The 14,281-nt window shown below is 47.3% G+C and overlaps 1 long non-coding RNA gene across 1 annotated transcript in view; it reads left to right on the top strand.

Moving 5' to 3' along the window:
- LOC138297451 (uncharacterized) overlaps positions 1-14,281 on the top strand; it is a 91,790-nt gene that overhangs the window by 41,383 nt on the left and 36,126 nt on the right. Inside the window, exon 2 of the long non-coding RNA XR_011204112.1 lies at positions 11,373-11,520. This is a non-coding gene — a long non-coding RNA (uncharacterized lncRNA). The remainder of the gene's footprint in view (positions 1-11,372; positions 11,521-14,281) is intronic.

Here is a 14,281-nt window from a genome sequence, read left to right as displayed (position 1 = left end):
GTGGGAAGAATGTGATCTGGAAAGTGGTGATCTTTCAATCTAGCCACTTCCTCCACCACTTCTACTCTAGGAACTCTTGCCCGATCCACCACAATAAGGCTCTCTATCACTGTCTCTCAAAATTTAACAAATGTCATCGTTGACTCAGGTGAACAATCCTTGAATACAATAAAGGCATTAAAAGTTGCCAAATGAAATAAATGTAGGGCCAACTTTTTATACCACACGTAAGACTTACGAAGAGCAGTGTAAGGTTCCAACCTCTGATCTACTCTATCAACACCACCCATGTGCCTATTGTAGTCCAAAATGCACGCAGGTTTGCCCACCCCAAGCACACCGCCAGCCAAGCGCCACCCCACGCACACCGCCAGCCAAGCCCAACCCCACGCACACTGCCAGCCAAGCCCCACCCCAAGCACACCGCCAGCCAAGCGCCACCCCACGCACACCGTCAGCCAAGCGCCACCACACGCACACCAACAGCCAAGCGCCACCCCAAGCACACCGCCAGCCAAGCGCCACACCACGCACACCGCCATCACTTTTTCTTTGTTTATAAACAACAAAGAAACCACTAACTAATTATAAAATAAGCACAAAACTACAAACACAAAAGCTCTAACTAAATACATGACAGAGATGCCAACTGTGAAACATATGAAAATAAAACAGACAGCTTACGCTCACGGTATTTTTCCTTGTGTGGTAACTTCTAAAACAGCCGGGCACACACAGCCCAGGCTTTGAAGGGCATTCGGGGCAGTACATCCGGCTCTCCCTCCGGATTAAAATCCGGGCACATACTCTACATTTCTTTTTGGGCAAGTCTTTTTTGGGAGTGGGAGGAATGTGATCTGGAAAGTGGTGATCTTTCAATCTAACCACTTCCTCCACCACTTCTACTCTAGGAACTCCTGCCCGATCCACCACAATAAGGCTCTCTATCACTGTCTCTTGAAATTTAACAAATGTCATCGTTGACTCAGGTGAACAATCCTTGAATACAATAAAGGCATTAAAAGTTGCCAAATGAAATAAATGTAGGGCCAACTTTTTATACCACACGTAAGACTTACGAAGAGCAGTGTAAGGTTCCAACCTCTGATCTACTCTATCAACACCACCCATGTGCCTATTGTAGTCCAAAATGCACGCAGGTTTGCGCACTTCCGCAACCTGACCCCAACAGTCACAGAGGAAGCACTCTCATCATGGATGGTGATAGCATGTACACATCCCTCCTGTCTGAACATTTCAAAGCTAGCAGCTCATTATTCCGCAAGGCACTGCACTGTCCCCTCTCAAGTTTTTTACAGACAAGCTCCTCTAGATAGCCTTTCCGGTTACAACGGATTGTGCCACAAGCAACAGTGTCCACTCTAAACAACTCCTTGAACAACTGCACTCCAGTGTAGAAATTATCTACGTACAAATGGTGACCTTTGTTAAACAGCCTTCTACCAAGTTCCCACACAATTTTTTCGCTAACTCCAAAAGTGGCCGGACAACCAGGAGGGTCAATAATGGAATCCCAACCAGTGTAGACCCGGAAATTATACACATATCCTGTACTGCTTTCTGACAGCATATACAATTTAATCCCATACCGTGCCCTCTTACTAGGAATGTACTGCTTAAAAACTAAACGCCCCTTGAAAAGGACCAAAGGCTCGTCCACACTTATCTCTTTGCCTGGAACATAGACCTCTGAAAACCGATCTACAAAATGATCAAGGACAGGCCTAATCTTAAAAAGACGGTCACAATCAGGGTGATCTTGTGGCAAGGCTAAAGCATTGTCTACAAAATGCAGCATACGAAGAAGAAGCAAATACCGATTACGTGTCATAGTTGCAGGAAATATAGCAGTTGCCATCAAGGGACTAGTAGACCAATAAGAAGCCAGTGACGGCTTCCTGATCAACCCCATCAAAAAAGTCAAACCTAAAAACTTTTTCATCTCTTCCAGATATGTGGGAACCCACTGAGTAGCTCTAGACTGAGGCTTAAGTCTGGCAGCGTTGTCCCGCAAATATTGCTCTGCATACAAATTAGTCTGCTCCACAATCTCTTCCAAAAATACATCGTCCATAAACAAGTGATGTATTAACTCTACACCCTGGAAGACCAGTAAATGCAGGTAACTGTGGCTGCTCCATGTTTGGGGCAATCCAGGTGTCAGGTCTTCTAATGGGAAACCCTTCAGCCCCAGGCTGCTGCACTCTTGGCACATCAATGTCCTCCTCTACAACAGGCCCTTCATCTGCACTGAGAGTAGCTTCCTCATCAGAAGAATACTCTCGGACAGAAAACTCACTTCCAGAATCTCCCACTTCCTCCTCTGCCTCAGATGCAGAGTCAGTCTTGTAATCATGGTCTGAAGACGACTCAAAGAGCATGCCGACAACCTGCTGAGCGGTCACTCTGCGGCTAGCCATGATCCACACTAACAACAAATGGATTGCCAACAACAACTAGCACTAAAATAAGTAATAAACAAAGTGTAGCTTTATCACAAAGAGTTATGTACTAAAAAACTATACCACTCACTTGCCTGAAAAAGCTACTCACCAGCAACTACTCTGCACAGACACAGCAATCACCAATGATATCCCACTAAAAAGAAAAAAGAAAAAAGCAAATTAGACATTTGACAACACAACACAAACATCATTGTGCTCAAATCTAAGGGCAATTGCACACACAATACTGCATTTACTACACCACCTACAAACATGTCATTCATGCATGTCAACAATACTCCTTTGGAGTAAATTGCTTTCGCTTACCTAAAACATGCAACTATGCAAACCGCAGGACAACTACTGCCAAAACCGCAAGGATCCACAGCAAAGGAAGCAAACGTGTTGAACTAGAAGAAAAAGAAGAAATAAATTGTTATGATCACAAATACAAATACTTTGCCAGTTGACAAACACCCCACCACCAAGAACTTAGAAATTGTCCCTGGTACCTAAGTGGATTCTGCCCTCCTCGGGGGCAGATGGGTGTAAAAAAAATTGGCCAATCTGCCCCCAAGGGGGGCAGAAATGGGCAACAGCTCTGTGCCCCCTTTAGGGGGCGACCCTTCCCAAAGGGGGCACCCCAGCACAAAACAAAAAAAAGGGAACAAAAAAAAAAATCCCTGGCGTATTGGTGGTTTCTGCCCTCCTTGGGGGCAGATGGGCCTACAAAAACAGGCCTATCTGCACCCAAAGGGGGCAGAGATGGCCAATACGAACTTTCCCCACTTTGGGGGGACGACCGTTGCCCAAGGGGTGCCCCCAAACACACACCACACACACACACCACACAATCCCTGGCGCCTAGTGTGCTTCGACCCCCCCCGGGGGCCAGATCGTCCAAAAACATGGCTGGTCTGCCCTCGGGGGGGGCCGAAACAGAAAAAAAAAATAACCCCCCTGGGGAGCGACCCTTGCCCAAGGGGTCGCCCCCAAAATAAACATATAAAAGTAAATCCCTGGTGTCTAGTGGATTTCGCCCCCACCCCCCCCCCCCCCCCGGGGGCAGATCGGCCGAAAAATCGTCAATCTGCCCCGGGGGGGGGGGGTGAAATACTAAATAAAATAGACCTCCGGGGGCGACCCAGGGGTCGCCTCCAAAATAAACAATAAAAACAAAATCCCTGGTGTCTAGTGGATTTCACCCCCCCTGGGGGCAGACCTGCAGAAAAATCGGCAATCTGCCCCCAGGGGTGGGCGAAATACTAAAAAAAAATAGCCCCCCAAAGAAATCCCTGGTGTCTAGTGGATTTCGCCCTCACCTCCCCCCCCCCCCCCCCCCCCCCGGGGGCAGATCGGCCGAAAAATCGGACCCCCGGGGGGGTGACCCTTGCCCAAGGGGTCACCCCCAAAACAAACATACCCCAAAAAATCCCTGGTGTCTATTGGAGATTCCTGCTCCACGATCGCGGGCCCTGCCCGCGATCGTGGAGCAGGAATCTAGTGAAAACAGGCACAGGGGGAAAGGAAAGACCCTTTCCTTCCCCCGTGTCTGTTTTCCCCCCCCAAAACCCCCAAAAAGGGAAGGACTCACCTTTGGAAGTCCTCTCCCCTCGACGCGCTGGAAGCAAATGGCTTCCAGCGCGTCCCGGCAACACTTGATGTGCGCGCACTGATGTCATCAGATTGCCGGAGGGGGGGTCGGGGGTGGAAGGGGAAGGGCTTCCCCTTCCATCCCTGCCTTGGGGGGGTGGGTGGGGTGCACAGGGGTGGAGCGCTAGCGCTCCCCCCAGTTCCTGTGCCTTGGACGAGGTGACATCGTTCAAGGCACACAGGAATTGTAGCCTTGGACAAGGTCACCTCGTCCAAGGCACAGAACCGGTTAATGAGGGGGTGCCCTTGCATGATTAAAAACAGCATAATGAGACTGCTGATTGATGCAATCAATCAATCAATCATTCAGAAATTTGTAAAGCGCACTATTCACCCATGTGGGTCTCAAGGTGCTGAGGTGGGGGGGAGGTGCTGCTACTGCTTGAACAGCCAGGTCTTGAGAAGTTTCCTGAAGGTAAGGAGGTCTTTGGTCTGACGCATGTGGGTGGGACGATGTCTTGGTGTCTACGTCTACGTCTTGGCGATGAGGTGCGAGAATTATCTGTCGCCGGTTGTAGTTCTACAGGCGCGTGTGACGGTTGCGAGGTCAGCGGAGTGGAGATGCCAGGTGGGGGTGTAGAAGGAGAGCTGTCTGTTGAGGTATTCTGGTCCGGTGTTGTGCAGTGCTTTGTGAGCATGGGTTATGAGTTTGAAGGTGATTCTCTTATTGACTGGAAGCCAGTGCAGGTCTCTCAGATGGCCTGTGATGTGCCCGTGGTGGGGGATGTCCAGAATGAGTTGTGCGGAGGCGTTCTGGATGCGTTGCAGCCTCTTCTGGAGTTTGGCCGTGGTTCCTACGTGCAGGGCATTGCCGTAGTCCAGTTTACTGCTTACGAGGGCTTGGGTGACTGTTCTGGTTTCGGTGGGGATCCATTTGTAGATCTTTCGGGGCATGCAGCGGGTGTTGAAGCAGGAGGAGGCGATCACGTTGACCTGCTGGGTAATGGATAATGAGGAATCCAAGATGAATCCTAGGATGCGTGTGTAGTCGGTGGGAGTCGGTGTGGCTCCGAGAGAGGCAGGCCACCAGGAGTCATCCCATGTGGAGTGAGTGGAGCCAAAGATGAGGACTTCCGTCTTGTCGGAATTGAGTTTGAGGCAGCTGTTTTTCATCCATTCGGCCATGGCCTTCATTCCTTCGTGGAGGTTGGTGTTGGCAGAGTCCTTGGTGAGGGAGAGGATCAGCTGGGTGTCGTCAGCGTATGAGATGATGTTGAGGTTGTGAGATCGGGCAGTGTTAGCGAGCGCACCATGTAAACGTTGAAGAGGATCGGGCTGAGGGACAAACCCTGGGGTACGCCGCAGATGATTTCGGTGGCCTCAGAGCGCAATGGGGGAGCCGGACTCTCTAGGTTCTGCCGGTGAGAATGGAGGTGACCCAGTCCAGGGCTCTGTCCAAGATTCCTGCATTGCTAAGGCGTGAGCATAGGGTATGGTGTCAGACGGTGTCGAACCCGGCCAAGAGGTCCAGGAGAATGAGGGCTGTGGTTTCGCCGTTGTCCAGTATGGTTCTGATGTCGTCGGTGGCGGCGATGAGGACAGTTTCGGTACTGTGCAATGATCAGAAGCGGCTCCCAGACTGTGAAAAAATAGTATTACTATCCCCTTTACTCCTGGAGCTCTCCCTATTACCTATGCTGCTCCTTTTTGATTCCCCCCCTTTTTTTTCCTTTCTCTAACAGATTGTAATAGGAACTGCATACTCTTTGGGTATAGATAAACGCATAAGGAGCATGTATGCTGGACCTTTAAGTGCTCCTAGGCTCTCTTTTGTGAGAGACTGTCATTTTCCATGTAATCGGGCACTCGGGGAATATTGGGGCACATTGGAGGTAATTGTTGACATATAGGGGCCCCATACCACATTTTGAAAAATATGCAGTCAACTCCTGGGGAACATAAGATTTCATTGGCTTGACACACTGTGAAAAGATTTCAATATTTAATGAGTGCCTTTCAGTGTGCACCTATGGTATTTCAGTAAATTTAAGTGCAAATGTGTATTTAAAATTCTTTTCACACTTTTCTTGGTGGGGGGAATCACCTAGTAGACGTCTGGCTTCCTAGTTTTGCTGCTCACTACAGTTCAAGTATTATGCTCCAGAACTTTCAAAGATCAACTCAGCACCATATATAGGTGGCATCTAAAATAGATATTTGTCTTTGTTTGTTAGGGTCATGTGACATGCCTTCCTAGAAAGATCAGGGTCAAGGGGCATTTGATATCAGTTCATGTAATATCACTAAGGCGAAAAAGTATTTTTTGTCGTTTCTGCTACCCCAGGCATTTTGGTGACTTGACATCTGTACTCACAGTACTGGACTAATTATGAATCTAATCAGAAGAAAATCGAAAATTAAATTAGATATATCTAATGGATGTTTTAGTCAAAATATGGCACCTGAATCACAGTATTTAACCAACTTTTCATTCAGTGGTTTTCCATACACTTTCACAAGATTGCCACAGGGGTTTATGGACAGCCCTGCAACCCTTTGCAGTAAGAATTATAGATATCGTGCACCCGAGGCGCTATCATATTTTGACAACATTTACATTGTAAATGATGACCTGACTGAAAATCTAAATATGGTGGACAGAATAGAGACCCTTTTAGTATGACACAGGTAGAAAATTAATTTAAAAAAAAGTAAAAGTGTATATCTTAATGTGTTTTCTTTGCATACGAATTATCCAGAGGGTAAAAGGATTGACGCATAATATCCTGCAGGAGTGTACTACTTACAACCTCCAAGCAAATTAAGGAAATTACAAATCCTCATGGGGATTCGTAACTTGAAAGAGATTATTTGCCACATTGTGCTGAGCGGGTTTAGCCCTTGTATGACTTAGTTACTCCCACCTTTTCTGAAAAGAATTGAATGAAGATGTTCACAGCTATCTTACGTGGACTGTAAGCAGTCATGTTAGAGGCTAAGGGGCAGATTTATGGCCCCAGCATCTCCGTGCGCCACATTAGCGTCATTTTTTTAATGCTAATGTGGCCCAATGGCCCAAAATCGCAGAGCCAAATTTACAAAGTGGCGCAATGCATGCATTCCACCCCTTTGTAACCTCTTGCACCATATTATGCCTGCACAAGGCATAATGTATGCGAAGGGGGTGTTCCCCTGGTAGGGGGCTGAAAATATGGCACAAAGAAATCCAAGAGATTTCTTTGCATCATTTGTTTCAGCACTTTCAACGCCAGCTCAGAGCAGGTGTTAAAAAGAGGCACACCATCGTTTACAATGGGCCTCAATGGACTTTGCAGTATTAGCATCAACATTTTTTATGCTAATCCTGCAAAGCTCCGAACTAGCGTCAAAAATTCTGATGCTAGTTCCCTAACTACCGCCATGGTGTGCCATATCTTAGATACAGCACACACATGGTGGCGTGAGGGGGCGCTAAGGGGCGCAAGAAAAGTGGTGCCTCACTGGGTGTAGTACCACTTTTCCTAAATCTGGCTCTAAATATATACAAAAGACAACAAGATAAACCATTCAGGTTGTTCCCAGCAATTTGGGCTACACAGACATAGTTTATGATGAGGGGCAGACAGTTCCTATAACATACAGATCACATTTGTATTCCTTTGCTGAGGAACAATTTACTGCTCCTCAGAAAGTTCTCAAGCCTGTACATATAAATATACTGGAGAAGCGTCCTCTTGCACATGAAAACAAATCATTATAGATTCCCCGATACAATACTGAAAGCAGCAACAAAGGCTAGTACCCCATGCCCATTGCGCATACACTACACCTTCATTGGGTGCAGTGAGCCCCTTCTTTAATTGCAACTCATGTAAAAGTTGAATAGGACCCAAAACTTCAGACTCAGGAATTTTTGCAATATTCTGTAAATATTCTGTAAAGTTCAAATATACGACCCATACATGAGTATAAGAGTGTGCTTTACAAACTAAAACACACCTGGATCCCTGAAGGCCTAACCGACAGTGAAATCCCAGAATATGCCCTACTGGAGGGGAGGGAAGGGAATTACAGGAGGAACTCACCAAGGGGGCTATATCTCTCACCTACCGAATAATGAATCTGAAGAGCCTCGGGGCTGCTGGATGAGGGACATCGGTGAGCTAGAACACGTGGGGGCAGAGTTAAGGAGAGTGGCGCTGCACCCAGTGCAGCACCACTTTCCTTGCGCTTATCCCCCCTACCGCCACCATGTGTGCGCCTTATCTGAGATACAGTGCACCATGGCGCAGGGTAAGGGGCAATAGCGTGAAAACTAACCCTGAACAGTACATAGGGGCCCATTGTAAACAAAGGTGTGCCCCTTTTTAACTCCTGCTCTGAGCAGGTGTTAAAAGAGCCACAAAAAATGACACAAAGAAATCTCTTAGATTTATTTGCGCCAATTGTTTTAATCCCTCATAACGGGGGACACCCCCTTAACATACATTATGCCTAGTGCAGGCATAACGTAGAGCAAAAGGTTACAAAGTGGCACAATGCATGTATTGCGCCACTTTATAAATATGGCACAGGGAAATGGCCACCTTAGCACCTCCTTAACATCAAAAAATTTCACTAAGGTGACTCTAAAGTGGTGCTAGGCCCTCCTAAGTCTGGGCGATAGATTGGGAGGCAGCTCTCACCCATCCCAAAGAGGTGGCCATCAAAATCTAGTTACATCTAGTCCAATACAAAATCCTCCACAGAGTGTACTATGACATGGCTTTACTAAACACAATGGGCACGGTGGCTTCACTGGTATGTCTGCAGTGTAAGGTTAACATAGGGGAGTTTTTTTACATACTTTCTGGCATTGCCCTCCTACACAGGAGTACTGGACGACAGTCCTGAGTGAACTGGGCAGAGTGATAGAGGTAACATGTTCACCAGCCTGCCAGACCCCAATGCTAAGAGTTACTCTCACTCGCACACACACCTCATTCATAAAAGGAGAACAGGAGATCACTAGTTCATCTACTTCGCACCCAAAACATGAAACAACCTCCCACAACATACCAGAGCCTCCTCCTCACTTCTTGAATCTGCAAGAAGCTGACGACCTGGCTCAAACTAAGATCAATGCAGACATTTTAGTGGCAATACAGGCAACATTATAAGGAGAAAAGCCTCCTGACTGTTTCCCCTTCAACTATTCTTATACTCTTGCTAACAAAAATGTTCCATTAGTTTTTATACCTGGTATTTGGTATTGGCATATTCCTTATGAGTGACCTAAATTGAATTTAGTCAGGGCAAATAACGAAGTTTCTGTTGATGTTGGCATCAGCCCTACTGTATCAATGCTACAGCAACTGTACTGGTGGCCATAACTACCAAACTTACAAAAAATATGTAAAAAAAATGTAACATTTGACATTAAATAAAGCATTCAACTGTTTAAAGATAAGCTCTTACTCCCCTGACTATCTCTGACAAATCGATAACTTTCCTCAACAATATTGGTTGACTACAGAGAGTCAATCAATATAAGAACATCATTGTTGTGGTTGATTCCTGCTTTAGATTCTTTTGGGCTTGGCCAAAAAAGAAGTCCACTGCTTGAATGGTCATAAAAGACTTGTGGATATAAGTAGCAATGGGAGCAGTTCATATCTTTCACTCAGGCAATTGTCTTGCATTCACCTCTAAGATGTTTATGGATGCTATGTCTGCTCAGGCAGTATGACTGCTGTGTTTGCACCCAATTCACCTGCAATTGAAGCTGTTGTACAGCAAGCCAAAGGTACACTTAAACAAGCCTTGACCAATAAAATATTGGATACAGGATTGCCATGGCTTCATAGTCTGTGTGGGGTTCAGTGAGCACTAAATAACTTGCCTAGAGAAGTATTAGACTGTCACACCCCATACTGATTTCTCTCTGGTGTACCAATGTATGTGTCTGACCTTGATATCCATGGATTGATATCAGTCAAAAATGAAATCACTTGACCCTCTTTCATGATTGAATCTGTTGCAGACTGTTCACAAATTATGACTAAAGTGACCAACTTGAAGAACTCTGACTCTGCCACCAATGAAGATAAACTTACTAAAGCTGTTGACGGGTGGCTCCCCAAAGTGGGAGAGCAGGATCAAGAAAAGTGACAGGTCAACCAAATTGTTCAACCATGGTACAGACCACCTGTCCTGTGGTAGGAGGCACTCTGACAGTAATCTTGCTGCCTTTTCCAGGTTGAAGAAAAATGGGAAGGTGTTGATTAATCACATCAAAAATCATTATGTGGTCAATTTCTGTTCAGCAGACCTCTACTGACACCAAGGCACCTCCGAAGTAGATCAACACATCTTCTGCATTCTCTGGAGGAATTACCCCAAGAAGGATAGAGTCACATTAAAATCTTTAATCCTATTCAGAGTATTGATGAGACTGCTGTGTCTCAAGCTTTACACCAAGTCCCTACTGCATCAAATGATGAATCAAACTGTGCACCTCACGTGCCAGTTTCAATGAGTGAATCTGATGCTGCAATATCAACAATTGCAATCCCTGCAACTAAGGTTTATTACAAACCAGCAATAAACCCCCACTATAGGGAATGCAGGGTAAGTAGAAATAACCTGACGTCAGCTGGCTGGGGCTGAAGCCTGGGGTCCAGATTCCTAACACAGACAACACTGCAAAGCCAGAAGCCCAACTGTTGCACGCCAGGTCACTAGAGTATAAAGTTATTCTGGCAGATGGTGCGAGGAAGGCAGGGTTTTGCTGCACCAGTGCACAATTTTAAATCTGAACTAGCAACCCAGCATTCGTGGGTCCTGCCTCCTGATCTCACTCTGGGGCCAGCAAGCAATCACCCTCCTTCCAAAGCCCTAGCTTTGGACCCGATCATCATGGGCCCGACAGAAGCTATGTTGACCCGACTATGACATATTATTACGGGATGTTCCACCCCATACACCCCCCATTGGCATACGTGCCTGCCTATCAGGGCACCATGGGCATAACATAGTAGCACAGGGGGCCGCTGTTGCTCAGGGGGCCTCATTCAGCCCATTGTTATTGAATTTCTCTGAAATATGACAGAGTCAGTGCCTCTCACCACAATCTACGGGATTGGAGGTCTGTGTTGACCCCCTGCAGGGCACAAAGTGTAAATGATGCAACTTCACTCTCCCACTGTAGCTCTTGGCTGCAATAGTGCGGCACACAATTCCTCTGTGTATTTGCTAGATGCAGACTATTTTCCTGTTCCAAGGTATACTGTGTTCTTTGGTTTGTGTATTAAAGGCTACTTTATTTTCTTTCAGGTTGCCTAAAGGAACTCTACTGAGGAGTTGGCTAACAAAGTCAAGGCCCAGACTGCTCCTGTTCATCGCTGGACTGAAGCGGCCACAGGTCACCCTCATGAGAAGGAAGAGGATGAAGCGAACCAAAGTAGCAAAGGCCACGTAAGCGGTAAATCTTATGGGTGATGGTGGCAAATGCCACAACTACTTATTCTGTGGCTATAACTGACTGAGTTCCTCAAAAGCCTCGCAATGTGCATTAAGGCCAACAGAGAGAGAGCACAGAAAGAAAGATAAAGGGATACCCAAGGTGAAAGAAGCCACTACTCTAGGGTGGATCAGAAACTGAAGAGTTGCTATGTGCAGCCTGAGATGATGTGGAATTATTTCTATAGTTGTTTACATTGTCACATGCACTTTCGGGGGTTCTTTGTGGGACACAAATCACTTCTAGTCAATAAAGTTTACCTCCAAAGTTACCTTTGGTGGAAGTTTGTTCGACATCAATCCACTGTGAGGAGTCTCCTTTCAGCGGCATTAATGCAGCTGCTACATTATACTTTGCAGTAGTCAGCTCCCCAGGAGGCACCTTTGCAGCCAACAGGGCTTATTTGCTTCTTATCTCTGTTGTTGGAGGGTACGGTCTTCATGCAAGAGCCTGGAGCCCCCTCTTTTGCAGTTTTTGTAGGAGACTGGCCTGGCTTGTAGTGGGTACCAAAGGTACGTACACCTTGTGCCAGGTCCAGTTATCCCTTATTAGTAGAATAGAGGTGTTTCTAGCAGCTTAGGCTGATAGAAGGTAGCTATAGCAGAGCAGCTTAGGCTGAACTAGGAGACATGCAAAGCTCCTACTATACCACTGGTGTCATATGCACAATATCATAAGAAACACAATACACAGAATTACTAAAAATATAGGTACTTTATTTTTATGACAATATGCCAAAAGTATCTCAGTGAGTACCCTCAGTAAGAAGGTAAGTACTATACACAAGTTATATGTACACAAACCAAACTCAGGTAAGTAAGAGCAAGAAAAGTAATGCACACAGTGTAGAATTACAATAGGTTGCAATAGGCAAGCATAGGTATAGGGGCAACACAAACCATATACTCCAACAGTGGAATGCGAATCACAAATGGACCCCAGACCTATGGGAGCTTGTAGAGGGTCGCTGGGACTGTAAGAAAACAGTCAGGGTGTCCAAGATACCCCACCCCAAGACCCTGAAAAGTAGGAGTAAAGTACACCTACTACCCCAAAAGAGCACAATAGTCATGATAGGGGGATTCTGCAAGAACAACAAACACCAGCAGTGCACTGACAACGGATTTCCAGACCTGAGGACATGCAAGGCAAGGGGACCAAGTCCAAGAGTCGCGACAGTGTCTAGGCCGGGCAGGAGCCCAGGAAACCCCGGAAGAAGGTGCAATGAAGCTGCCTCCGGATGGAAGAAGCTTGGAGTTCTGCAAGAAAGAAGAGGACTAGGAACTTCTCCTTTGGAAGACAGATGTCCCACGTCGCGATGAAGCTTGCAGAGGTGCTCCCACGCATAAATACCACAAATAAGCCTTGCTAGCTGCAAGGGTCGTGTTAGAGGTTTTTGGGTGCTGCTGAGGACCAGGAAGGACCAGGATGTCGCCTTTTGGAGGAGGAGACAGAGGGGGCGCTCAGCAACTCAGAGAGCCCTCACAGAAGCAGGCAGCACCCGCAGAAGTACCCCAACAGGCACTTAGAAGGAGAGTGAACCTGAGTCCACGCGAAGTTACAAAAGAGGGTCCCACACGTCGGAGGCCAACACAGAAGGTTGTGCACTGCAGGACGGAGAGCTGGGACCAAGGCTAGGCTGTGCATTAAGAAAATCCTGGAAGAGTGCACAGGAGCCGGAGCAGCTGCAAATCACGCAGTACACAGCTTTGCAGTCTAGCGTGGGGAGGCAAGGACTTACCTCCACCAAACTTGGACTGAAGAGTCACTGGACTGTGGGAGTCACTTGGACAGAGTTGCTGTGTTCCAGGGACCACGCTCGTCAGGATGAGAGGGGACCAAAGGACCGGTGATGCAGTCTTTTGGTGCCTGCATTAGCAGGGGGAAGATTCCGTCGACCAACTGATATTTCTTCGGAGCTTCTGGTGCAGGGTGAAGGCAGGCTACCCTCAGAGCATGCACCACCTGGAAACAGTTGAGTAAGCCGGCAGGATTAGGCGCTACAATGTTGCTGGTAGTCATCTTGCTACTTTGTTGCGGTTTTTCAGGTGTCCTGGAGCAGTCAGCGGTTGATCCTTGGTAGAAGTCAAAGAGGGAGATGCAGAGGAACTCTGGTGAGCTCTTGCATTCGTTATCTGAAGAATTCCCCAAAGCAGAGACCCTAAATAGCCAGAAAAGGAGGTTTGGCTACCAAGGAAGGAGGATTGGCTACCAAGAGAGGTAAGAGCCTATCAGAGGGAGTCTCTGACGTCACCTGCTGGCACTGGCCACTCAGAGCAGTCCAGTGTGCCCCCAACATCTCTGTTTCCAAGATGGCAGAGGTCTGGGACACACTGGAGAAGCTCTGGGCACCTCCCCTGGGAGGTACTGGTCAGGGGAGTGGTCACTCCCTTTTCCTTTGTCCAGTTTCATGCCAGAGCAGGGCTGGGGGATCCCTGAACCGGTGTAGACTGGCTTATGCAGAGATGGGCACCATCTGTGCCCATCAAAGCATTTCCAGAGGCTGGGGGAGGCTACTCCTCCCCAGCCCTTCACACCTATTTCGAAAGGGAGAGGGTGCAACACCCTCTCTCAGAGGAAATCCTTTGTTCTGCCTTCCTGGGCCAGGGCTGCCTGGACCCCAGGAGGGCAGAATCCTGTCTGAGGGGTTGGCAGCAGCAGCAGCTGCAGTGGAGACCCCAGAAAGGCAGTTTGGCAGTACCCGGGTTCTGTTCTAGAGACC

This window comes from Pleurodeles waltl, chromosome 5 (genome assembly GCF_031143425.1).
Source record: "Pleurodeles waltl isolate 20211129_DDA chromosome 5, aPleWal1.hap1.20221129, whole genome shotgun sequence".
NCBI lineage: Eukaryota > Metazoa > Chordata > Amphibia > Caudata > Salamandridae > Pleurodeles > Pleurodeles waltl.
The sequence above is the reverse complement of the archived record's forward strand: the minus strand, read 5'-3'. Positions and strand labels throughout refer to the sequence as shown.